The following is a 25,957-nucleotide window of genomic DNA, read 5'->3' as shown; positions in this document are numbered from 1 at the left end:
CATGTTTTTGTTAATATTTATTTCTTTATATTTATTTATTTATTTTTATCTTTTTTAGGTTAATTTCATTTTTGTTTTTTTACATTTTTATGTTTGATTTTTTTTGTCTTTTTTATATATTTGATTTTTTTTTTTGCCATTTTTTTAATTTTATGTTTTTTTTAATATATATTTTTGTTTATTTTTTATTATTTTTTTTCATTGTTTTTATTTTTAAATTTATGTTTTCATTATTCTTTTGAAATTTTAATGTTTTCCCAAGTTATGATAAAACATTTTACGCCATTATTTTAAAATGTTAAAAATGTATCCTATTAAAAAAATAAAAAAATAATAGACGTTATTTCAACATCAACACTTTTCATTTTCAACGTGTTTTTTTCACAAAAAGAATTGGTTTTAACTACCATTTTTAAAACACGCTGAAAATTTACCCTAGAAAAAAAGTGTTATTCCAGCATCAACATTTTCCATTTTTGAGTTGGTATTTCATGTTTTTTGGGCGTTTTCTGGCTAGAGTTCTCATTTTGAATTTATAGTTCTTGTTTCAAAGTTTATGTTGTTATGTCTCAGAAGCTCTACTCAGATACTAGAGTTTTATCATGAATCTCAGAATTAGCTGCAGTAGATGACCTTGTTAAGCAAGGGGCAATAACAGTAGAACCCTTCCCATATGCTACTTAGGGACCTACCAATGATTGAGATTCTGATTTTGCGAATAATTTCATCTAAAAAATTCATTCTTCCAAGGCTAACTTGACCTTGGGTTTTGGTGATTTTTGGAGTGGGTTTTTAATCTATATCTATCTAGTTCCTAGTCTTAGGCTTCTCTCTAATCATACACACTAGACGATCTAAACATATCAGATGAGGGTAGGCATTGGCACAAGATTTTTACTTAAGTGCTTGCACAAGTTCTTACCTTCCTTCTTTAATAACCATTCGTCAAGGATACAACTAGCACTCTCTTTGACAGCCTCCTTGGAAAAGGCGCCAAAATGTTGGGCCAATTAATCGTTCCTAAAAAGGACCAACTAACTTGTACACATTAATTCATCAACCCGAGGTTTCATTTTTCTATTTCAAGGTTATTGGCACTGTTTACGTAAGAGGAAAGAAAATATGACTAGTTGATATGATCATATTGAAAAGAAAGACTGCAATATTTAAAGGAATCGACTCAAGATGCAAACTCTAATAAACACAAAACTATTCAAATCATTAACGTCTACATTCTTCTGAAGGAAACAACAAAAGAAAACATATTGAAAAACAAGTTGTTTCTTATGGAACAACAACTATAGAGTAAAAGGACAACATTACAAAATTATACTATTTAACGGAAATTGATCAAATGAAATAGAAATCTATGATGATCTACAAGAAACAAAAGAAAGGAACACTACCTCTTAACAGATTAACCACAGCGGGTCTACTCGATAACAATTCCAATAAACCTAATTCAAGATAGAGCATTCAATTTAACAAATCAGCAACGAGAAATTAAAAACAACTACACAAATGGAAATAGCTGGAACAAAGAAATCAAAAGATAATTTTAGTGATACAAGAGAAGGCAATGTTGTTTCCAGGATCAGGCCCAAGTCCAGAATCGAATTGCCTTATGAAAAAATCAACACGTTAAACTCAATCTAAGTAATAACTACTTCCATTCATATTGTAGGGAAACCAGTTATAATATAATCACAAGTCTAAGGTTATGTCAAAAATAATATTACAATTTGAACAACTCCTTTTGAGGTTCAACACTAGTTTTTATATCATAACTATAAAAGATAAAGATTAGAGAACCTATTTTTAATAGTGAGCAATCTTGAATATTTAAATATTCTGAGGATGCTTGTTTAAGTTACAAAGATCTTAATGTGTCTGAAAATCCAGTCTCCCGTTACACAGTATTTATTCATGTCTCCTTTTCACTTCCCAAGCCATATCTCAGAGTGCCAAAACATTGGCTACTGTGCAAAATATCCACCATGATATACAGACCAAAACCTCCTTGAAGAATCAAATGAAAGTTGCCCTAAAATCATTCTGGAGAAAGTTTGCCTAAAACCTCATTTTTGGCATCAATGTGTTTTTCTCCACTACCTACCCGTGTTGATGGTAGGTTGCTCAATTAAACACTCACGCTGCCATCATAGGTTTTCATAGGAAAACTTGTGGTGAACTCCTTCTCACATGCTTTCCCAAATTGGAGGAGAAGCTTCGCTCACTAGAACCTTCAGGAACATTGTGATGGATATTGGTTGTTACTAATATGGTCGAGATCTCTAATTTGGGCCTCTTGATCTTATCATCATGGGATTTCCCCTTGAGATGTGGACCTTCCTCCCTCTTTTGTGGATCCTTAACTCCCTCTCCCTTCCTATAAATTCACCCCCTTCCATTCCCAAATGGTTGGTTAGTGATTGTTGCATCCCTATGCTAATATTATGCTTATTTTCTTCCCATTATAGCTTGGAGAAGGAGCGCCTGAAGAGTCTTTTCTTGGACTTGTACATCGACCCATAGGAAGGCCTCAACATCAAGGCATAGGTTGTATGCTTCCATTTTTGGTTTCCTAATATATACATCTGATGTTCACTTTATGTAATTGTGTAAACATTTATGTGATTAGGTTAATGTTCCTTGATCTGTTAAGTAGTTTATGCTTGATATATGTTATATATGCTCCCACGTCTTGTATAATAATTTTTTATTCCTTGCAGGTTTTTGGGCATCAAGAACGACTTACAAGCGAGGCCTAGAGGGAAATATTCAAAGCCATCTCTCATAAACGAGTGATTAGCATCAAAACGAGGTAGGTTCCTCTTTCTCATTGCATTTTTCAAGTATAAGATAGGAAAGTGAGTATTAGATTGTTCGGTTTCTTGCTAGACCCACTCATTGGGCCATAGGGATCACCTTTGTCCACAAAGGGGATTTTCCTTCACAACAAAATGGCGACTCCATTAGGGAATCTATAGCATGTTCATCCTCCTTTCTCAACTGATCTCTTGATCAGTTTGACCGACCATCGTGTTCTCAGTTAGTTTGGGTTGATATAGGTCTGCACAATCATTGGTTACTTTCTTTGGGTGCTATGTCTGGAAAATTTTGTGAAATTCTTTCTATTTTTTTCTTGTTTCCTTGACCATAGCATTTTTTGATTTGACAGTCACGCTACCAGTGTGCTTTTTCTTCAAACAATCACGCTTATCCCGTGTTCGATGCCTATTTCTCCTTGACAACTGCGTCGATCCTTGAGATTGGAAAGATTTAGGGTTTCTCTCTCAAACCCCAGTGTGTCTGAGCCCCTAAGATCTTCCTTTGTCATGTATGACTTATTTTTGTTGATGTTTTGGTTGATTACCTTATTTTATTAGCAAATCCTTACTTCTTTGGACTTTCAAGTATATGAGTGCAATTTTATTGATTTTAGGGTTTGTATGTCGATTGGTTGCCTCTTGTCACTTGTAAGTGTCTTTGATTCTCTAGTTTGTTGATGATTAGGCCTATCCAATTGGTAAAATTGTTTCAAACATTGACTTGCATTGATTTCGGTTTGTCTTGTGCAAATTTGTTTTTCATATGTATTAGGTCATCTTGCATTTGAAATCCATCTTTGTCGCTTATCAAACATAGATTATGTTGTTTGTTTTGCAAACTAAAATGAACATATTTGATTGTCTATTTGAAAGATAAAGTGAAAGACATTTTTGTTGAAGGACTTTGAATTTGGTGCCATTTTGATTGATGCCTTGTTGCATTTAGGAACATTTCTAGAAAAAAATATTCATTTTTTCTTTAGTTGAAGCTTAATTGCATATAGGCACCTGAAAATCAAAGAGAATCATATAATTAAAAGTGCATCTTAGTGAAATTAATGTCATTTTTTTCTTTCAATAGATTGCATTTTCATTACTAGAAGTGAAGTTTAATTTTTCTCTTGCATTTTGCACTTGGAAAAGTTAGTGGAGGCATATTGTTTGATCCATTCTCTTGTTTGATGCATTAATTTCTTGTACTATCCTCCCTCGTTAGTATAGAATTCATTGAAATGAAAGGTTTCCTTTTTCTCATATAGTTGCATACTAGGATTCAGGTGACATCATTTGAGCCCAAAATTGAAACCTAATTCAAGAAAAAATTTAAAATTGACTGAATTAACCTAAGGAGCATTTGGAACTTAACGCAAACAATTAGAGGTCTAGTCTAGAGACGTTTTGCGGTGTCTATAAACCTAGTCGTTGTCATTAATTGCCTGCATTGTATCCCAGGGGTGAAATCTCATTCTAGTACAGAAGTATATTGGAGGTTCTCCAGTAATCTAGGGTATATCATAGGCACTCCAGTAAGGAAAGTATATGGGAACGCTCTCACCGAACCGTTATGCATTGGACAACGCTAACACAAACTTGTGCTCCCCATACCATCGAGTATATATTGGGAGGCCCCATTAGGTTGTTATCCTTTAGCCACATGTAATTGAGTCAGCTGTCTTGTAAATGTGATACACCAAACACATCATTCTGGGAGATCGGTCGTCGTACGTTAATTCCTTGGTTTCGGGTAAGATGTATATAATGGTTCACAGATACTTTGTAAACCATCTTTCCTAGTACACCCTTTTTTATTTATTTCTTATTTTGAGTTCTAAAATTTAACTACCCACAATAACATGACTTACTCATGTAGTTATCCTTGGCCTCATATTGCCTAATTAATAGTGAATTTTAAATTGTAGGCTCAATCAACCGCCCCTTTTATTTGTTTTTGAGAAAAGGTCATCATGGCTGAACCACCGGGTTCACCTTACGTTTCCTCTTCATCATATGACACTGAAGGGTCATCAAAAGGAGTTCGTCCTGAGTTTTCACCGTCACTTGTAGCCCAACGTCTTGAACTTGGAATTATCCCAAGTATCCAACCCCTTTCTTCTCGTCCTCCACCTCAAGACTCATCATCATCTTAGGAATCTGATCCAAAAACTCCTGAGATTCCACAGAGGTTTGTTTTATTCCCTCCAAATCTGATTTTTGATATATTGGTTATAGTCTGTATGACACTCCTAGTATACCTTTGGAGTTGTCTCCATGACCATCTCAGATTCCTCCTCGGCAATTGTTTCCATCTATGGCATAGAAAGCGAGTTTCCATCCTCTATGCAAGGTCCTCCAGAAGTCTCAACTAGTCATACTCCTGATCTTGATAATGATTCTCAATACGACTTTCTACCTGAAGGTTATCCATATGCGGGAAGTGTTCCACCTCCACCACCCCGTGAAAGCAGCGAGCATATACGTCCACCTAGTTATCATCATTGGCTCAATTGGTTTCAAGTACTCCAAGTGCGTCTTCGTTGTATCGCAATCCCATTTGGTCATTGTGCACCATGTTTACTTCAATTCTGTTTGTTTCAAAAGTGTCCTCCCAAATTCCTGTACCAACTACAATTTCGTCAATTCCTGTCAAACCAACAGTCATAGTTGGGGAAATTAACGTCCGTATAAGTTCCCAATGTCCTCCATTAAGTGGACAACATGTTCCACCACCTATTCCACCACCTGGGGGGAAACATCCACCTCCACCATATGTTTGTCCTATTTCAGGTGGATCTTATGTGAGTGCACCTCAAACTCACACTATCGGAGCTTGTTAAAATGTTGGTAGTATGCCTTATCCTAGTGGATCATCAATTCCACCTAGATCGGGTCAGATCCCATAACAAAAACCTATTTTTGGCTCATATACCCTACCAGTAACCGTACCCTATGTATGGCTCTCAACAAGCTCAGAATCCACCCTTTACTCAACAGGAAAGCCCCCAAATGTAGCCTAGTTCAAATCCATCATTTCGGGTATCTGGTCAAATTCGAGATGGAACTTATCAACACCAAACTGGAACTCACTAGATTCCACAAGGAACTTACCAACAGTAACCTTATGTACATCATCAACCTTTCATTCAATAAGGAACTTATGTGCAGTAAGGGCCTTACCAACAACCATTGTAGCAACAAGGAAATCCCTTGCAGCATCAAAACCAACCTTTATATCAAAAGATCAACCCTTGCAGCCACAAGGTCAACCCTTGCAGCAGCAGCACTGACAAGTTTATTACTAGGGCAAACTATTGCAACAGAAGCCTTACAATCCATATGTCACACAAACTTTTTATCCACCCTATGGTTCTCAACGGCCTATGGCAGGTCAGTATCAACCTTACCCTGGTTAAAACCCACCTTTGTGGGGGGGGGAAATCCACCTTTGTATTGTCAAAATACCCCTCAGTGGAGGAAATTTCAAGCTCCTTATGATCAAAATCTGCCACTTTGGGGATAGTACCCATACCACAAAGGATGGAATCCGCAAGCTAGGTCTTATCAAAGGCCTCCCATGCCTTTCAACCTGCAATTTCCATTTCTAGCAATGTTGGAACTTTCGAATGTGTTGAGGCTCACTAATGATCCAATACTTCATTCGCCTTATTGTCTTCTAGTTCCCACTAAGATTCCTGGCGATTGCCCAAAATTCGAAGGAAAGTCTAGAGAAAACCCCCAAACCCACGTTATGACTTATGACTTATGGTGTTCATCTAATTCCTGGGTTGAAGACTCTATTTGTCTACGTCTTTTTCAGTGAACCTTGATAAGTATTGCCATAAAATGGTACATCAAGTTACCTCAAGGTGCCTATCAAGATTTCCATTCTTTGACACTGACCTTCCTTACTCACTTCCAGTTACCAATTCGTTATGAAACTGGTACCCATTTTCTTAAGTCTCTAAAACAGAATATTTCTACCCACATCTTCGATCACATCTGTGAATGGATACGTCGGCGTTGTCTTATCAAGTTTGATATACCTGATGAGTTGTTAACTGAATGGTTTACCAAATCATTAATCAACAAAGTTTTTGCAAACATAGCAATGGGATTTTGTGTCATTGATGATCAAGCCATTTTCCTTGCCCAATATTTAGATTTGGTGTATTCCCAATTTGGCATGTTATATGATCTCTTTCCTGAGGCTACGAGACCATATATGGATCCAACATCTTCTAAACCTCCATACGTACCACCTATCCACGATATTATTGGATCCTGTGTCTCAAACTTTCAATAAATCTTCTTTGAAGTAAAAATCCATTTTGAATATTGTATCCAATCCTCCTTCGAAACCCGCTTCAAATCCTGGTAAAACCCCTGAGGTTAATGTTGTTCAGTCTACTATGGAAAAAAAAACTCCAAAGGTAAAAATAAGGGTAAAGGAAAAATAAAATTTGATACCCCAAAACAAGATCCTCCAAATTCATCTGTTGATGATGCCTCCAAATGTAACCCTAAATATCCTTTACTCATTTGTGAGGAAGATCACTATATCATGGATTATCCCCATCATGCGAAAGTTAGTCACTATTTAAAAGGCACACAAGGGATGTCGGTTGTACTGAAAGAGCCTTTTCCATCACAACAAACCCAATTGGTAGAACAACCACAATCTTCTACATCCTCGGGTTCTTAGGTTTACATGAGTGGAATAGTGCCTATTTTTGTTGCCACCCGGTCAAAAGATTATTAAACTCCTCAAAATCAAACTATGGAGAAAGAAGTTACTAACACACCTTCTACCTCTACTCAGCCTAGTTCTAGTCCTCTTCATATTGAAAGACCCTGTAATGACCCCATCATCTAGCCACCTCCCAAGGGTGTTCTTCGAAAATCATCTTACAATCTGAATGCACGAGCTACCCTGATCCAGGTGGATCTTGGTGGCCACCTGCCAAGTCCACCTGGACCCCCACCATTGTTTCTTTCTATCTTTTCAGTTTCCTAAATTGTAGCACAGTTTACTATTTTTAGCAGTTTTTCGGGTCCTGAACTTCCCGAGCCGTTTTGAGGCCTTAAACGACGTTTTTTGGGAAATCTGGGGCAACATGGGTCCATGGACCGATGTTGCCTCCCAAAGTGGTATTACTTGGATAGATCTTTCTAACGAGCTATTGTACGCGTCAAACGGAGATCGTATGCCAAAGTTACGACCCCGGGAAGTTGATGTACCAATTTACCCAAACGGGGCCCACAGTTTGGCGTTTCATCTTCTAAGGTTAGGTTTTGGAATGTTAAGGGTTTTTCATTGTTTCTCAACAATAAATAGGCCTTCGAGCCTCATTGTAAGACAGTTCAGAGGCATGTAGCCACCACATCTCTTCTCAGAGATAAGCTACCATCGCCATAGCTGGTTTATTTCCATTGTTGTTTGTAAGCATATTTCAGTATTTTACATTAATGAAATGAAGTATTATTTCTGCTGCATATCTGTGTTTATGGTTATCTCTGTAATTTTTTGCGCTCCTGTTTAAATCTGGATCAGTGGTATCAGAGCGGTCTGCTTTTTCTTTGTTTTTCTTTGCATGTCCCCAACGGGGTCGGGATATAAGGAGTTAGGGCTTGAACTGGTCGAACCTTTGCAAGACTAGCCTCGCAAAACCCAACGACCTCCCATGGCGGATGAGAAGAAAGACGAGGGGGCAGGAGATCCTATCAAAATCTTGCTCGAAGAAGCCCTCAAGCGACAACGGAGCGCGATGATGGATAGCTTTGCCCAGATCTTTCATCGGCTACCCAGAAGCGACGCATCGGCTTCCAGCAGCTACTCTGGAAATGCCACGCCCTTTAAGGTACAAGTTAATTTTGAAATCCCCATATTCGAGGGTCAGATAGACGCAGATGCCATAGATAAATGGTTAAATCTGCTAGAGGGTTATTTTTCTGTTCATGAATTTTCGAGTCGGGAAAAGATTGTTTTCGCTCTTCTCAAAGCATCCCCCCACGTCAAGGACTGGTGGGAAACCTACTGCGAACAGAAGGATGAAAATACCAGCTCACTATTTTCAGCTGCACCCACCTAGAATTCATTCCGAGAGGCCATCAAGGAGCAGTACTACCCTGTCGGAAGCTATGAGGATGAATACATAAAGTGGACCACGCTGCGGCAGGGAAGGCACCAAGATGTGCCGGAGTTCACCAATCTTTTCCACACCCTTCGCACAAAGTTGGGTATCAAGGATACAGAGCAGCATCTGATACTCAAATACCGCGGCTGCCTACACAAGTACATCCAGGAAGAGATAGAATTCCTGAACATCTCTTCGCTCGGCACGGCATACCGATATGCCGTCAAGGTCGAGCATAAGTTTAAACAAAAGAAGCGAGACTTTGGATCTGCAAATCCGAAGCAAGGGAAAGGTGCCCCTAAACCACAGAACAAAGGACAAAGCCAAGGCGGGGTAGCCCAAGACAACCCGCCAAAGCTGCAAGCAAAGAATAGTGTCGCGAAGCCGAAAAAGGACACGGGAAAATGATGTGAGTTCCATAAGAGCTCCACTCACAACACAAGTGAGTGTCGAGCCAAGCAGTCATTGGTGGCTGAGCTAAAGGTTTCAGAATCAGATGCATGTTCCAACTCTGAGTTAGAACCCGACAAGGGGAATGACAAAGGGAAGCAGATCATTGATGCGGATCCCAACGCCACTGTTGCTACCACCAAGATCCAGAGAAGTGAACCCGAAGATCTAGAGGAGGAGGAGCGTCTCTTCCACTCCCAGATGTGGGTAAAGGGCTCCCCAGTACAGTTCATTGTTGATAGCAGGAGCCAAAAGAACCTCATTTTAGCAGAGGTCGTGAAGCGGTTGGGCTTACCAACCACAGCACATCCACAACCGTACACCATTGGGTGGCTTCACCAAGGACGAGATCTTCGTGTGAGCCAGCAGTGTCGCCTTCCATACAACATCAAGCCCTTCACGGATGAGGTATTATGTGACATTTCTCCCCTTGAAGTTTGTGATGTATTATTATGACAACCATACTAGTGGAAGCGACATGCTGTGTGTGAATCAAGGCCCCATGTTGTTATTATTACATTGGAAAATAAGTTGTACAGGATACCATAGGTAGCACCGCCTACTGCCATCTCTTTGATTACTGCAAAACAATGCAGTAAGCTCATTTCCAAAACCGGGAAATTTGTTTTCCTGATGATACGCCCTCAAGGAAAGAAGATGACGGTGGCCACGGCCTCCAGACAGGGCCCATCCGCACAACAACTACAGATGGATAAGGTCGTGGAGGAGTACGAGGACATCTTCACCTCCCCTGCAGGGGTTCATATGCACTGTCAAGTCAAGCACTCCATTGATCTAACCCCAGGTGCGCCGCTACCTAATGGACCAATTTATCGGCGCTTTGTTCTCGAGAATGATGAAATCAAGAGGTAGATTCAGGAGCTCCTGCAGAAAGGTCACATCCGTCCGAGTTCATCACCTTGTGGGAGCCCAATTGTGTTGGTACAGAAGAAGGATGGGACTTGGAGACTCTGTATTGACTATCGGGCATTGAACATGATCACTGTCCGTAATAGGTACCCAATCCTGCGGATTGATGACCTCCTGGACCAACTAAAGGGGGAGAAATATTTCAGCAAGATTGATTTGAAGTCAGGATATCACCAGGTACCAATCGAACCCTCTGATGTGTGGAAGACTACCTTCAAAGCCAAGGAGGGCCTTTTCGAATGGTTGGTTATGCCTTTCGGATTGACGAATGCTCCTGCAACCTTCATGAGGCTAATGGATGACATCTTGTGGCCATTCACCAACTCATTTGTAGTAGTATACTTGGATGACATTCTGATCTTCAGCCAAAGTTGGGAAGAGCACCTCCATCACATCCGACGGGTTCTCCAAACGCTGCGGCAACACAAGCTGTGTGCCAATTTGGAGAAATGCACTTTTGGAATGACCCGGGTTTAGTATCTGGGATACATTATTGATGAACAGGGGGTGCATGTGGATCCAGCCAAGATCCAAGTCATTCGGGATTGGCCATCTCCAACCACTCTGACAGAGCTCCGCAGCTTTCTAGGTCTTGCCAACTTTTACCGCAGGTTTGTTTTGGGGTTTTCTCATATCACTTGGCCCTTGAGCCAAGTCACCAAGGGCAGGGCGAAAGCAAAGTCCTTTTGGTTTGAATCTCAACAGAAGACATTCATAGAGTTGAAAGATTGCCTCTGCATGACACCAGTGCTCGCGTTACCAGATTTACAACAACCATTTGAGGTTGAGACAGATGCCTCCGACTATGCTATTGGGGTAGTCCTTACTCAACAGGGGCATCCAGTGGCATATCACAGTGAAACACTTTCAGACACAGTCTGGAAGTATCCCACTTATGATAAAGAGATGTATTCCATTGTGCAGCCTTGCCGACAATGGAAGCATTACATTTTGGGGAAGGAAACAGTCATCCACACAGACCACCAACCCTTGCAGTTCATACAGACCCAAGGGAAATTACAGAATGATCGCCATCAGAAGTGGTCTATATACCTGCAACAGTTCCATTTAAATATCAAGTATAAGAAGAGCAGCACCAATAATGTTGCAGATTGTCTCAGTTGACCACCTATCATGGCATTATCCACCGTGCTCAACTCTTGTGGGCACGAGACTTCTGATTGGCCACTTCTCTACAAAAGCGACCCAGAATTTCGCCACACATACCAGAAACACTTGGAGGGTCGGCATGTTCCAGATTTTCACCTCAAGGATGCCCTGTTATGCCACCTGGGTCACCTTTGTGTTCCTTCAAGCGAGCGTGCCAAGATGATTTGGGAAGCACACTACAGTTGGGCTGCTGGGCATTTCGGGGTCGAGAAAACAGTGGCAGTACTGCAAAAGTATTTCTATTGGCCGAATCTTCGACAGGATGTTGGGAAGTACATCATATCATGTACTGCTTGTGCCATTGCCAAACCGACCATCAAGAAGCAAGGCCTCTATGCCCCGCTGCCTACCCCTAGTCAACCTTGGGAATCCATCTCCATGGATTACATGTCGGGCCTTCCTTCCACTAAGCATGGAAATGACTGTGTTTTTGTGTTCGTCGACAGGTTCTCAAAGATGGCCATTATGGCGGCATGCAAGAAGAATATCACAGCGGAAGCCACTGCTAAACTCTTCTTTGAACGAGTGTGGGTGCACTTTGGGATCCCACAGTCTATCATCTCAAATCAGGACAGTCGGTTCCTCAGCACATTTTGGTCCAATCTCTGGTCAATGCTGGACACCAAACTCACAAAGTCCACAGCCTTCCATCCTCAAACTGATGGCCAAACAGAGGTTGCCAATAGGATGATTGTGCACATTCTGCGCATGTATAACTCAAAGCATCCATGCACATGGGACGAGAGCCTCCCCTATGTTTAGCACAGCTACAACCGAGCTCTTCACAGCTCAACTAGCCATAGCCCTTTTTAGGTGGGCTTGGGATTCCAGCCACTATGCCCCATTGATGTGGCCATGCCATTTGCAGCTACTCACATAGATTCGGCTCATGTCCAATCCGAAACAGACAAGGCAACCAGCTTCATTGAGCACATCCAACATATTCGCCAACAAGTCCATGACATTCTGGAGAAATCAAATGCCAAGTACAAGCAGCGACATGATCAACATCGGGTGCCACACAAGTTTCAGGTGGGCGACAAAGTTGGTTGCATTTGCAAAAGGAACGCCTTACTGGAGCCTATCGGAAACTGAGACCACTCTGATATGGTCCCTACACCATTACTAAGGCGGTGGGAGACAATGCATTCAAGCTCAGCATTCCCCCATTCCTTGGCCTGCACCCAGTGTTCAAAGTGGATCGCTTTCGGCCATACTTCCCACCATTGCTAGACACACCCGACATTGCAGAACAACTCACACCCATAGAATTAAATCTAGATTGCATGGAACAAGCTACAACTGATCAGATCATGGACACATAGATCAAGAACACTCGCCAATAGAATATCCAACTGTATCGAGTTGTCAAAGCATGCCAACTCCTTTACCAGGGCAAGTGGCTCACCAGGGACCAAGTTCAGCAAAAGTTTCCTCATCTCATGGAGGAACTCAACGCAATGGGGACCATTGCTTCCTAAAGGGGGACGAATGATCCAGGTGGATCTTGGTGGCCTCCTGCCAAGTCCACCTAGACCCCCACCATTGTTTCTTTCTATCTTTTTAGTTTCCTAAATTGTAGCACAGTTTACTATTTTTAGCAGTTTTTCGGGTCCTGAACTTCCCGAGCCGTTTTGAGGCCTTAAACGACGTTTTTTGGGAAATCTGGGGCAACATGGGTCCATGGATGGATGTTGCCTCCCAAATCGGTAGTACTCGGATAGATTTTTCTAACGAGCTATTGTACGCGTCAAACGGAGATCGTATGCCAAAGTTACGACCCCGGGAAGTTGATGTACCAATTTACCCAAACTGGGCCCACAGTTTGGCGTTTCATCTTCTAGGGTTAGGTTTTGGAATGTTAAGGGTTTTTCATTGTTTCTCAACAATAAATAGGCCTTCGAGCCTCATTGTAAGACAGTTCAGAGACATGTAGCCACCACATCTCTTCTCAGAGATAAGCTACCATCGCCCTAGCTGGTTTATTTCCATTGCTGTTTGTAAGCATATTTCAGTATTTTACATTAATGAAATGAAGTATTATTTCTACTGCATATCTGTGTTTATGGTTATCTCTGTAATTTGTTGCGCTCCTGTTTAAATCTGGATCATACCCAAAATTACAATATTGTCAAATATTTAGCTCAAGTGCCTTCGACAATGTCTGCCTTGGAAGTTCTTCAAACTTGTTCAATGCAGTGGAAATAGTTACTGTTTTCGATAGGAGGAATTGACCCTATGAATTCAAATTTGATCACTTTTGACTTGGAAAATCATGTTCCTTGTCTTCCCCATCAATCTGCATTTTTAATCCAAATCGTTATTAAAGGGAACACGATTCATCGGACTATGATTGATGAGGGTACTTCCACTTGCATCATGGTTGTTTCACTCTGGAAAGCCATTGGTTGTCCACCCCTCAACCAGTATTTGAACACCTTAGAAGCCTTAGATGGCAGAGGATCTCTTCCTTGTGGTATTCTCACAAGTTTTCCCATCACGTTGGAAGGGAAAACAGTCGAATTAGAAGTAGAAGTCATGGATGTGAATTTGAATTATAACCTTCTGCTTGGGTGAAGTTGGACTCATGCTATGTTTTGTGTGGTTTCTTATTTGTTCCACGTACTTCATTTTCCTCATGAAGGGAAAATAGTTATCGTTGATAACTTGGTTGTTTTCTCTTCTGGTTCTTTGAATGGAAACGTCCCATATGTGGGAAATATCGACATTCCTTATGAGAGTCTGGGGGCGGGAATTTTCAAAGATTCTACTCATATGCATTAGGGGATTTTTTAGGTCTAAAATGGGCCTCCTAGTGAAATTATAAAATAATAGTGGAAATAATAAAATAAGATTACATTACATCATCCAATTTTAGAGGGATAAAAAACAAAACTATTTTTTCAACTTATCTCCATATGGGTTTACTCCAATTTCGAGTGGAAACACTCGTTGGGTCTATAATATGATTCCCCATCCAAGGAGTACTCGGGTTGCATACTTTCGATGGACCCTACTACACGAAAAATGAGAAATACATGAAAAACATGATTGCAATCATGTTTTTCATGTATTTCTCATTTTTTATGTAGCAGGGTCCATCGAAAGTATGTAACATGGGTACTCCTTTGATGATGAATTAAATTTTACATCCAATGTGTACTCCCGCTCGAAATTTGAGTAAATACTTAGGGAGATAAGTTGAAAATACGAGTTGAAAAAGTAGTTTTATTATTTTATTATTTTTTAATCTTTGTACTTTTTACTCCAAAAATGTTGAATCAGCCCCCATGGTTGACATTATCATATTGAATCCTATTGGTTCTTATAAAGTTTATTTTGGTTGTACATTTTTCTTAGGAGGCCCATTTTAGACCTCCAAAATCCCTTAATGGGGAACTTTTTCCCTCCCACCTCATCATGTTTCTTCTATTAACATGATCTCTAATATTTACGATCCTTGGATTGTTGTGTCTCCCAATCAAGTTAATTCTTTTGGCGATGTTATGCCGCTAATTCATGTGGAACAAGCTTACCAAGATAATGTTTTGGCTACAGCGGCCACTTTTGAAAGTCATATTATTCTTAGTATGAATCTATATGCGTATTCACGGTCTCCTTGGCTTGGTTCTAGGGATTCTCCAGATCCTTTGGACAAGACATTCCCTACTGATGAGAGTATCACCAAGGTTATGTCTCTTGAGGAAACGCCATGGAATGATGCTCATCATCATTCCTCGTTTCTTCCTATTCTTTGTGAGATTTCATTGTGTCTAGATACCTTTGTTTCTGTTGGGTCCCTATAATACTAGTAATTACCCCATTACTATTGTAGTTATACCCCTTATTTATATTGTTGTGCCCCTATTACCCCCATATTGTTATTTCTGTGCCCCATAGAATCCCTCTATTGTTATTTTTGTGGCTTTATATTATTATTGTTAGGTCGGCTGGATTATATTGTGACTCCTTAGACTCCTATATATAGAAAGGAGGTTTTGTCATTTGTATCATCCAAGAATTGTTCATTTATGTAATGTAAAGGAGGTTTCCCCCTCGAAGAGGCTAAATTCTAAGGCGTTGATCTCTCTTTTCTATCTTTTCTTGAGCTGGTTTCATAACATTTGGTATCGGAGCTTTGGATTCTAGGGTTTCGCTGCTCCAAACAGGTCATCGTGGCATTTTCGCTATAACTTTTTTTCTGTGACGTTTCAGAAGTCGCAAAAAAAAAACCCATTTGAGAAGAAATCGCGCTGAACCTTGGGTCCAAATTTCAGAGCTTTTCGCGCGATATTTTCGGAGATATGATCTGAGGAAGTTGGTCTTTTTGCAGACTCCTGAATTACACTCAAAACAGGTGACCTGGGGAAAATCGTCATAACTTTCTTTCTGAGCATCGGATTGAAATTTCGTAAGAAGGTACAGAAAGAGGATGGACTGTAGTTTTCTTCTATATATTTTTCAGAGTCAAAGGTTGAAACAGTGACACATGGCACTTCATACAAGTTCGCTCTACTGAACTAGTCTATAATCAGGTCACTGCGGGAGATTGTGCATAACTCTTTCTTGGAGAATCCAATTTGGATCAGACTAGTGGCATTGGAAAGAGGACATAGAAGGCTACTACAGGTCACAATTTCAGAACTGGATGATTCGAAATTACAGAGATACATCAGATTCAATATCAGGTTTCTACAAAGTAAGAAAAAGGTGTGTAGTTTTTTTTTTTAATTTTTGCATAAGCTTGGTTTGAAGGAATTCAAAGGGCATAGTAAAGCATTATTATCGGTAACTGATGCCCCGAGGAAAGAAAATGCAAACACATAGTAAGGAACCTGAAAGCTCTAGCATGACTCATGAAGAAGAGGAAGAAATGCTACATGATATATCAAAATTACAAGAACAAGTGCAACAAATGTCACGCTCACAAAAGCTAACAGATGCTAAGATAAATGGCATGGAATCTAAGATAAAGGGCATGGAAGCTCAGGTGAATGGCATGGACGCTAAAATTGATGGCATGGATGATAATATGGAAGAATTGAAGATAAATATGAATAAGTTGCTACAAGAAATGGTCACTAAGGGTGAAAGAGTACTAAAGGAAACTCATGATGAGAACAAAAGAAATGTTAATCATGATTCCATAGACTCTAATGTTGGATCGAAGACTCATCATGTTCCAAAAATCGATATGAGGAAGTTTGATAGCAAGGATCCCGCCACATGGATATTACAGATGGAGCAATTCTTCGATCTCAATAATGTGCAAAACACACAAAAGGTACGTATGGCAACTTTATATTTGGAACCAAATCAGTTTGTATGGTATCAATGGCTTTGTAGCAACACTTTTTTTAGCCAATTGATAAGTCTCAAACAAAAGGGTTCAATAATGGAGCACATTGAGGAGTTCCAAAAATTGAACATAAGGGTAAAAGATATTCCAGAGGAGCATAGGATTGATGTGTTCATAGGGTCTTTAAAGGATAATATCCAACATGATGTGCGCCTTTGGGAACCTGATTCATTAGAGAAGGCATTCAGGTTAGCAAGAAAAATGGAAAGCAAAATTATGGCAACTAGGAAGCATACCATTCACAACTATAAAGACGGAAGTGTTGCTGCCCATAGTCTTCCACAACCTACAAGGTTGACACCACAACAATTGGAAGAAAAAAGAGCAAAAGGGCTTTGTTACAATTGTGATAGCAAATACACAAAGGGTCATAAGTGTGGTGAGAAGAAATTATTCTACATAGATTGTGAAGAGGAAGAAGAAAAGGAGCAAGAAAGGTCAAAAGAAGAGGATATATTCCAGGAACAAAGCCTAGATGAAGAACAAATAAATCCGACCATATCTTGTAATGCATTGGCGGGAATTACCACTCCTCAAACCATCAAGATAGAAGGACAAATCAAAAGAAAAAGGTAATAGTGTTGATTGATTCAGGAAGCACCCACAATTTTATTCATTGTAGGGTAGCAAAAGAATTGAATTGCTTCCTATATCCAGCACCAGAGTGTCAAGTGATGATTGCAAATGGAGGAACAATAAATTGTTCTGGAAAGTGCCATAATATCAAGCTATCCATGGGAGAATATGTATTGACTAGCCCAATGCTTTCCATTCCAATGGGAGGTGCTGATGTTGTACTAGGAGTCCAATGGCTACAATCCTTGGGTACAATAGCTTTTAATTTTCAAGAAATTTTCATTAAATTTTCAGTGGAAGGAAAGGAAGTTGAATTAAGGGGTATTGCAGGGAAACCAGGAAAGATAATCAGCTCTAATGGCATGACAAAGCTTCTAAAAAAGGAGCAAAGAGGTGTAATTGCACAATTATGTTCGCTAGATGTTTCCACATTGGAATCATCTATTTCTCCAGATCTCCAAAAAGTCCTGGACAATCATTCCAAGGTATTTGAGACTCCCAAAGGTCTCCCACCTATGCGTGATCATGATCATGCTATTCATCTGATTCCAGGAAGTGTTCCTCCAAACATCAGGCCGTACAGATATCCATATGTCCAAAAAAGTGAAATTGAACGTATGGTTGCAGAAATGCTAGAGGCTGGTATAATTCAACCAAGTCAAAGTTCTTTCTCAGCTCCAGTAGTATTGGTGCACAAGAAGGATGGATCATGGCGCATGTGTCCAGATTATAGGGAGCTCAACAAGCTCACTATTAAAGATAAGTTCCCCATTCCTGTCATTGATGAATTACTGGATGAATTGCATGGATCAATTTACTTCACCAAGTTGGATCTTCGTTCGGGATATCATCAAATCAGAATGAAGATTGAAGACATTCCGAAAACGGCATTTAGAACTCATGAGGGTCATTATGAATTTTTGGTCATGCCTTTTGGCCTTACCAATGCACCTTCAACATTTCAAGGTTTGATGAATTCAATTTTCAAACCATTCCTTAGAAAATTTGTGTTGGTATTTTTTGATGATATACTAATCTACAGCAAGTCTTGGAAGGATCATGTTGAACATGTTGACAAGGTGCTACAACTATTGGAGGAGAAACAATTATATGCAAAAAGATCCAAATGTTTCTTTGGAGTCCAGGAGGTGGAATATTTGGGTCATATTGTATCTCATGAAGGAGTTAAGGTAGACCCTAGCAAAATTAAAGCCATTAAGGAATGGAAAATCCCCACATCCATAAAGCATCTGCGAGGATTTCTTGGGTTGACAGGGTATTATCGCAAGTTTGTTAAGAATTATGGAGAATAGCAGCACCTCTAACAACATTATTGAAGAAAGATTCATTTTCATGGACTCCGGAAGCAACAAAGGCCTTTAAACATCTTAAAGAGGCAATGTGCCAAGCACCCGTCTTAGCTACACCGGACTTCACAAAAACCTTTATTGTGGAATGTGATGCTTCAGGAAATGGAATTGGTGTTGTTCTAATGCAAGATGAAAGACCCATTGCTTTTGAAAGTCGTCCAATCAAGGGAAAGTTTTTAAGCAAAGCTATTTATGAGAAGGAAATGTTGGCAATACTCCATGCACTTAAGAAATGGCGACCCTACCTAATGGGAAGACACTTCAAGGTAAAAACGGATCATGATAGCCTTAAATACTTTTTAGAACAAAGATTATCCTCTGAAGAGCAACAAAAGTGGGTCACAAAGATGTTGGGTTATGACTTTGAAATCATCTACAAAAAAGGGAAGCAAAATGTGGTGGCAGATGCACTCTCAAGAAAGGATGAGGATATGGAAGCATTGTTGTGTGCCATTTCTATTATCCAACCAGATTGGATAAACGAAGCAAAGGAGGAATGGAAGAATGACGAAGAAGTGTGGGCACTTATTCGAAAGCTACAACAAGATTCTAGTAATTCTGATACATTTAGCTGGAAAAATGATTCGTTATGGTACAAAGATCGCTTATACCTCTGTAAGAATTCCCAGCTAAAACAAAAGATTCTTATGGAATTGCACACTTCTCCCTTAGGAGGGCACTCAGGATTTTTAAAAACTTACCACAGGGTTAAGAAGGAATTTTTTTGGGATGGCCTTAAATCAGATATTCAAAAGTTTGTGGCGGAATGTTTGGTTTGCCAACAAAATAAAGTTGAAACAATTAAGACACCGGGTCTATTACAACCTTTATCCATTCCAAGCCAACGTTGGGAGGAGGTTTCAATGGATTTTATCACAGGTTTACCCAAGTCTGAGGGAAAGAGTGTCATCATGGTGGTAGTTGACAGACTTACCAAGTATGCACACTTTTGTGCATTATCACATCCATTTAAAGCCAGTACAGTTTCTACTGCATTTATGGAAACAGTTCAAAAGCTACATGGAAACCCAAAGATTATTGTAAGTGACAGAGATCCCATTTTCACTGGAAATTTTTGGACAGAATTATTTTCTTGTCTTGGTACTCAGTTAGCTCATAGCTCATCTTATCATCCTCAATCTGATGGGCAAACTGAGATAGTAAACAAATGTTTGGAAGGATATCTTCGTTGCTTTGTATCTGATAAACAGACACAATGGGTCAAATGGTTGCCTCTGGCTGAATGGTGGTATAACACTTCCTTCCATACAGCAACAAAAATGACCCCATTTATGGCACTTTATGGGTACCAACCACCATCAATCACATCATATTTAAGAGAAAATTTAAGGTTCAGGCAGTGGAACATCACATCGAACATCAACAACAAGTCCTCCAACTCTTAAAGGATAACCTCGTGTTGGCACAAAATAGAATGAAACAACAGGCAGATCAACATCGCAGTGAAAGAAGTTTTGATGTAGGTGATTGGGTATTCCTACAGCTACAACCATATAAGCAAATGTCCCTAAAGCAAGCTAAGAAGGATAATAAATTATCACCAAAGTATTATGGTCCGTACAAGGTGTTGGAAAAGATTGGTACTATGGCATACAAATTGGAGCTTCCTGCAGCTTCTCGATTGCACCCAGTTTTCCATGTTTCATGTTTAAAGAAGGTCATAGGCGACAAGCTCCCAGTTCAAACAATATTGCCAGAACTTGACGAGGAAGGAAAAATTATATTGGAACCGGAAGCAGTCACAGAAACAAGAACTCGACAGCTACAAAATCGATCAATTTCAGAGTATCTTATCAAGTGGAAGAACTTATCCGCTGAAGATTCCACATGGGAGGATGAGAATTTTATGCAGAAGTACCCAAAACTGCTCAAGCGTTGAGGACAACACTTTTTTGAAGGAGAGGGGCATGTTGGTCCCTATAATACTAGTAATTACCCCATTACTATTGTAGTTATACCCCTTATTTATATTGTTGTGCCCCTATTACCCCCATATTGTTATTTCTGTGCCCCATAGAATCCCTCTATTGTTATTTTTGTGGCTTTATATTATTATTGTTAGGTCGGCTGGATTATATTGTGACTCCTTAGACTCCTATATATAGAAAGGAGGTTTTGTCATTTGTATCATCCAAGAATTGTTCATTTATACAATGTAAAGGAGGTTGCCCCCTCGAAGAGGCTGAATTCTAAGGCGTTGATCTCTCTTTTCTATCTTTTCTTGAGCTGGTTTCATAACAGTTTCCAGCACATTTACCCATCCACTTCAAACACCCATCTTGGTGCATGAAGTCTTGTCTGAGGGAAACTTGGGAAACATCACTACTACCATGCCTATTGACATTTTTGTTAAACCAAGAATTGTTGAGAACATTCATATCATGGTTTCTTGTTCTCCTGATGAGGTCAATATTTACACTGCCCTTTTAAGGAATTTCACGATGTCTTTTCTTGGTCATATGAATAAATGCCTGACATTGATCAAAGTATAGTTGTGCATGAAATTCCTACTTATCTAGATGTGAAGCCTCTTCATCAATGACTTCATCCAGTGCAACCTAGAAAGGAAACCGCTATTAAGGGAGATGTTCAAAAAATTCTAAAGGTAGGTTTCATCTACCTAATTTTGTTGACAGATTTGGTTTCAAACATTGCCCCGGTGACTAAAAAACAAGGGACAATCCGCGTTTACATTGATTACCGTGATATCAATCGGGCATGTTCCGAAGAAAAATATCCAACTCCCTTTATCAATCAAATAATTGATGAGTGTGCTAGGAGTGAATTATTTTCTTTTATGGAGAGTTTTTCTGGCTACAACCAGATTAACATTATTCCCAATGATCAACATAAAATTGATTTTTTCTATCCATGGGGGACGTTTCCCTATAAGAAACTCCCTTTCAGTCTCAAAAATGTTGGTGCTACCTTCCAACAAGTGATGTCTTATGCTTTTCATGACATCAAACACATCGCTCAAGCATATCTTGATGACTTTCCAGCTCATTCTGCTAAGCATCAAGATCATCATGACCACCTATGAGTGATTTTTCTTCGTTGCATACATTACAATATTCGTTTAAATTAGTATATGTGTGTCTTCTGTGTTGAATTTGGTCATCTCCTAGGGTTTGTAGTATCGAAGAATGACATCTGAATTTATCCCCTCAAAGTTGAGGCCATTGTAAACTTACCCCCTCTGTCATCTTTACATTACTTTGCAGAGTTTGCAAGGGAAAGCTAATTTCCTTCGTCCTTTTTGTACCTAATTACGCTGAGCTTGCCAATGGAGTTAATTGTTTTCTGAAAAATGGGATCCCATTTATTTGAGATGAAATCGCTCAAAGATCTTCTGATGCATTAAAAAACACTCTCATTAGTGCTCCTTTGTTGCTTCCTCCTTACTATCACCACGATTATTTCTTGTACTTGGCCACAACTGATAGTACTATTGCCATGGTACTACTTCAAGATGATGATGATGGACATGAACACGTGATCTACTACCCAAGCCAGAATCTTATCAATATTGAGAATCGATATGCCCATGTAGAGAATATTTCTTTACCTACTATTCACGCTATTCAACACTTTCACCACTACATTCTTTTACGAAAAACCACTGTGATTTTCGATTGCAACCCCATGTCCTACATTCTGACTCGTCAGTTGGAGAAAATATTCTAAGTGGATTTTTATCCTTCAAAGAGTTTGATTTCGAGTTTTTTACCGCCAAATCAAAGAAATCATTGGTTTTCACTGAATTGATTTGTGACCTTCCCTCTACATCCACATCTACTGCTTTTGCTGAGCACATTCTTGACGAGACTCTCTTCCTTATCTGAACTCTTGACGCATGGTACATGGATATTATTGTCTATCTCCAGACCCAAATTCTTTTATCAGAGTTGTCTAATTCTGACCATTGTCACATTCGACATCAGTCCAAACCCTATCAAATCATTGGTGATACTTTGTACCGTGTTGGTGTTAATTTTATTCTTCGTTGATGTTTGACTCAAGGAAGCTAAGAGAGTTCTCAATGACTGCCACTATGTGGTTTGTAGTGGTCACATGTCGAGATATGCTACTGCTTAGAAAATCCTTCGTGTCGTAATTTTTGGCCATCCATATTTAAATATTTCATTTTGGAAATCCAAAAGTGTCATGCTTTCTAGATTTAAAACCATAAATATTGTGCCCCACCTGCACCCCTATACCCAGTTGTTACCATTGGCCCCTTTGCTAAATGGGGGATTGATTTCATGACATGTAACACTCACTCGGTCAGGGGACATGGTTATGTCATCATCATTGTTGATTATTTTACTAAATGGGACGTGGCGATGCCCACACGTGAAGCTAACAGTAAAAATGCAACTCAAATTCTTTTTAACCATGACATATCTCGATTTTGTGTCCCTCAAGCCATTATTACTGATCATGGATCTCATTTATGAAATTACATGATGGCAGAGCTTACTTCTTGGTTGGGTGTGTGTCACGACAACTCAAACCCTTATTATTTATAGGCCAATAGCCAAGTTGAGGCAGTTAATAAAGTCTTGGCTACTATGCCTTGACATACCATTGGGATGCATAAATCGAATTGGCATATTAAGCTATTTTCAGTTTTTTTGGCTTACTGAACTATAGCTAAGACTACCACTAGATTCACACCCTTTCAGTTAAAGAAAAAGGTCGATATTTTAAAGTTTCGATATTATACATATTTATATATCATTAATTAATTTTTCAATGCATATCCAATAATTGTCTCTAAAAAACAATAATTTTTAGCAATTGACATAAAACTAAACATTTTGAACATAAATATAACAAAAAATTACACATTTTGAAAATTTTTTGCTAGAAATGACATGTTGAAATCACAATTCATATAGGAAAATTTTAATAAAAAATAGTTAAATAATAGTTCATTTTTTATGAATTTCATGTCAAAAAATAATAATAATCACAATTTTTTTCAAAAAATAATGATTCACATAAAAATTAAAGCGAAAATCACATAATACAAATATTGAACATGTAACAACATTAACTGAATACTTATTCTTCTCATAAAATGTCAAAGTCAAAAAAATTACAAGTATAAATAATTAATAGTTACAAAGAAGAGCTTTACTTCCAAGCATAACTTAAATTTAATCAATAATATCACGTAATTCAAACTCTTCATCTTCTAGAATTTCATCGTTGTCTTCTTCCACAATATTTTATGCTTCAATTTGCTCATTTTCCTCTTCTGATGGATCTTTGATGTTTGTGAATACCCCAATGTATGTCTTTCCAATCATTCCATCTAATGGTGGTTGAGGTTCTTTTGCCTTTTTTTTCCACATGTGATTCATTAAAATCCCCTTTCCTCAACCCAATGTCTTGCATTACATCTAGAAGAAATTGAAGAGCATTAATTCTTTCCTGAATAAATTTTTATTGTACTGGGTCATTTTGAATGGCAATGCAATTTCTTCATTTTTGTAGAAAACATGCTAGTGTTGTAGCTAATTATTAAGAACAAGATAAATGATGAAGTAAATTAGTATAATCACATATAAATTAAGAAATAAGATATTAAAATTCAATTTTATATAATAAAACTTACCTGAGCTTGAGAATAAATCCAGAACCCAATCTCCTTCATTTGAACATAAGTCTATAAGATAGTTAATCAATGACTGTGGTTTTTGATAAATGTTAATTATCTCTCATTTTGCTTCTTTATCTCCATATGTTATTTTTTTTGCAACAACATCATAAACCAATACTTGGCTATGACTCTTTCCAGCTACCTGATTAAGAAGAATAGACTTATAACTATCATCTTTTGTCCAACTTTCAACACGGATAAACTCACAATCACTTATAATTGGTTGATCTTCACGATTAACAATATTTGACTTTTTCTTCTAACATGAAATAGTAAAATTTCAATTAACTTGTACATAAATGAATTTTTTAACATTAACCAAACATACAATTTCAACATCTTACCATGTAACCTGGATCCTTGAAATTGCTTTCCCTTTGAAGCTTGTCAATAACATTGCCAATGTTCTGTCTGAATGAGATTTCACAAATCTCCATAATGGTGATGATGTGACTTATACAAATCCCACAAGCACCTTACTAAGAGCTTGATAAATATAAGGGTCAATATCATAGTCAATGTTTGGGATATTGACACCATGGAGAATATCTGCATTAAATAGGGAATAATCCCTTTTAGGTGTGAGTTTAGCAATGTTTTCACAATCACCTTGTATTATTTGATATTGAATAGTGTCAATCCCATTCCAAATGAAATGACTAAGAGTTGGATCAAGTTCAACATTACTAAGACACTAATTTCTCAGTCTTTCGATCTTAATTTTTTCAATAAAGCTTCTGAAACTATCTGGTGCTCCATTTGCATCCTTCTTCATCTTTAATAAAATAAACAAATATATGTATAAGTTATAAAATAAAAATATTACACAGATGAATAAAAATGAATTTATAAATCAACATACTGTTTTAAATGCAAGATAAAAATATTTTAGTGTTGATGTAGAACTTGAATACGGGTAGTTGCGTACAACATCATCCCAACTAGCTTCATTCAAAAATTTAGCCATTTGTTCTTGTATTTTCATGTAAACCTTGTGACTGAATAGATAAAGTAAAAAAAATTAATATAATGATATGTATAACAAATACTACCAACAACAATATGTTATATTTAAAAGAAAATTATAATCTAGAAATAAGTAAAAATAATTCAACAAACTTACTTTTGAAATTCCTCACACATTTCTTCTAATGATAACTCCCCTGACTTCACATAAGATAATATTGTTTTGATTTTTCATCCTTCACTCCTTGCAATGCTCTCCAAGGTGTGATAGTCATATCTTCTGGAAGTTGCTTCATTTTAGGACCTAATTTACTACTTCTAAATATCAATGATTTAGACTTTTTGACCTTCTGGTTTTTAATGTCAATGTTCTCCCACATGCTAAAAATCTTATTAATTAATTCCCATATCTCTCTAGTTCTAAATCTCAACAAGAAAATGTTATCAATACCTATGAATATATCAGAATGTACTTTGTTGCC

The sequence above is a fragment of the Pinus tabuliformis genome, chromosome 7 (genome assembly GCF_031772625.1).
Source record: "Pinus tabuliformis cultivar Carrire ecotype Pingquan chromosome 7, CPIR1, whole genome shotgun sequence".
Classification (NCBI taxonomy): domain Eukaryota; kingdom Viridiplantae; phylum Streptophyta; class Pinopsida; order Pinales; family Pinaceae; genus Pinus; species Pinus tabuliformis.
Note: the sequence above shows the minus strand (reverse complement) of the source record.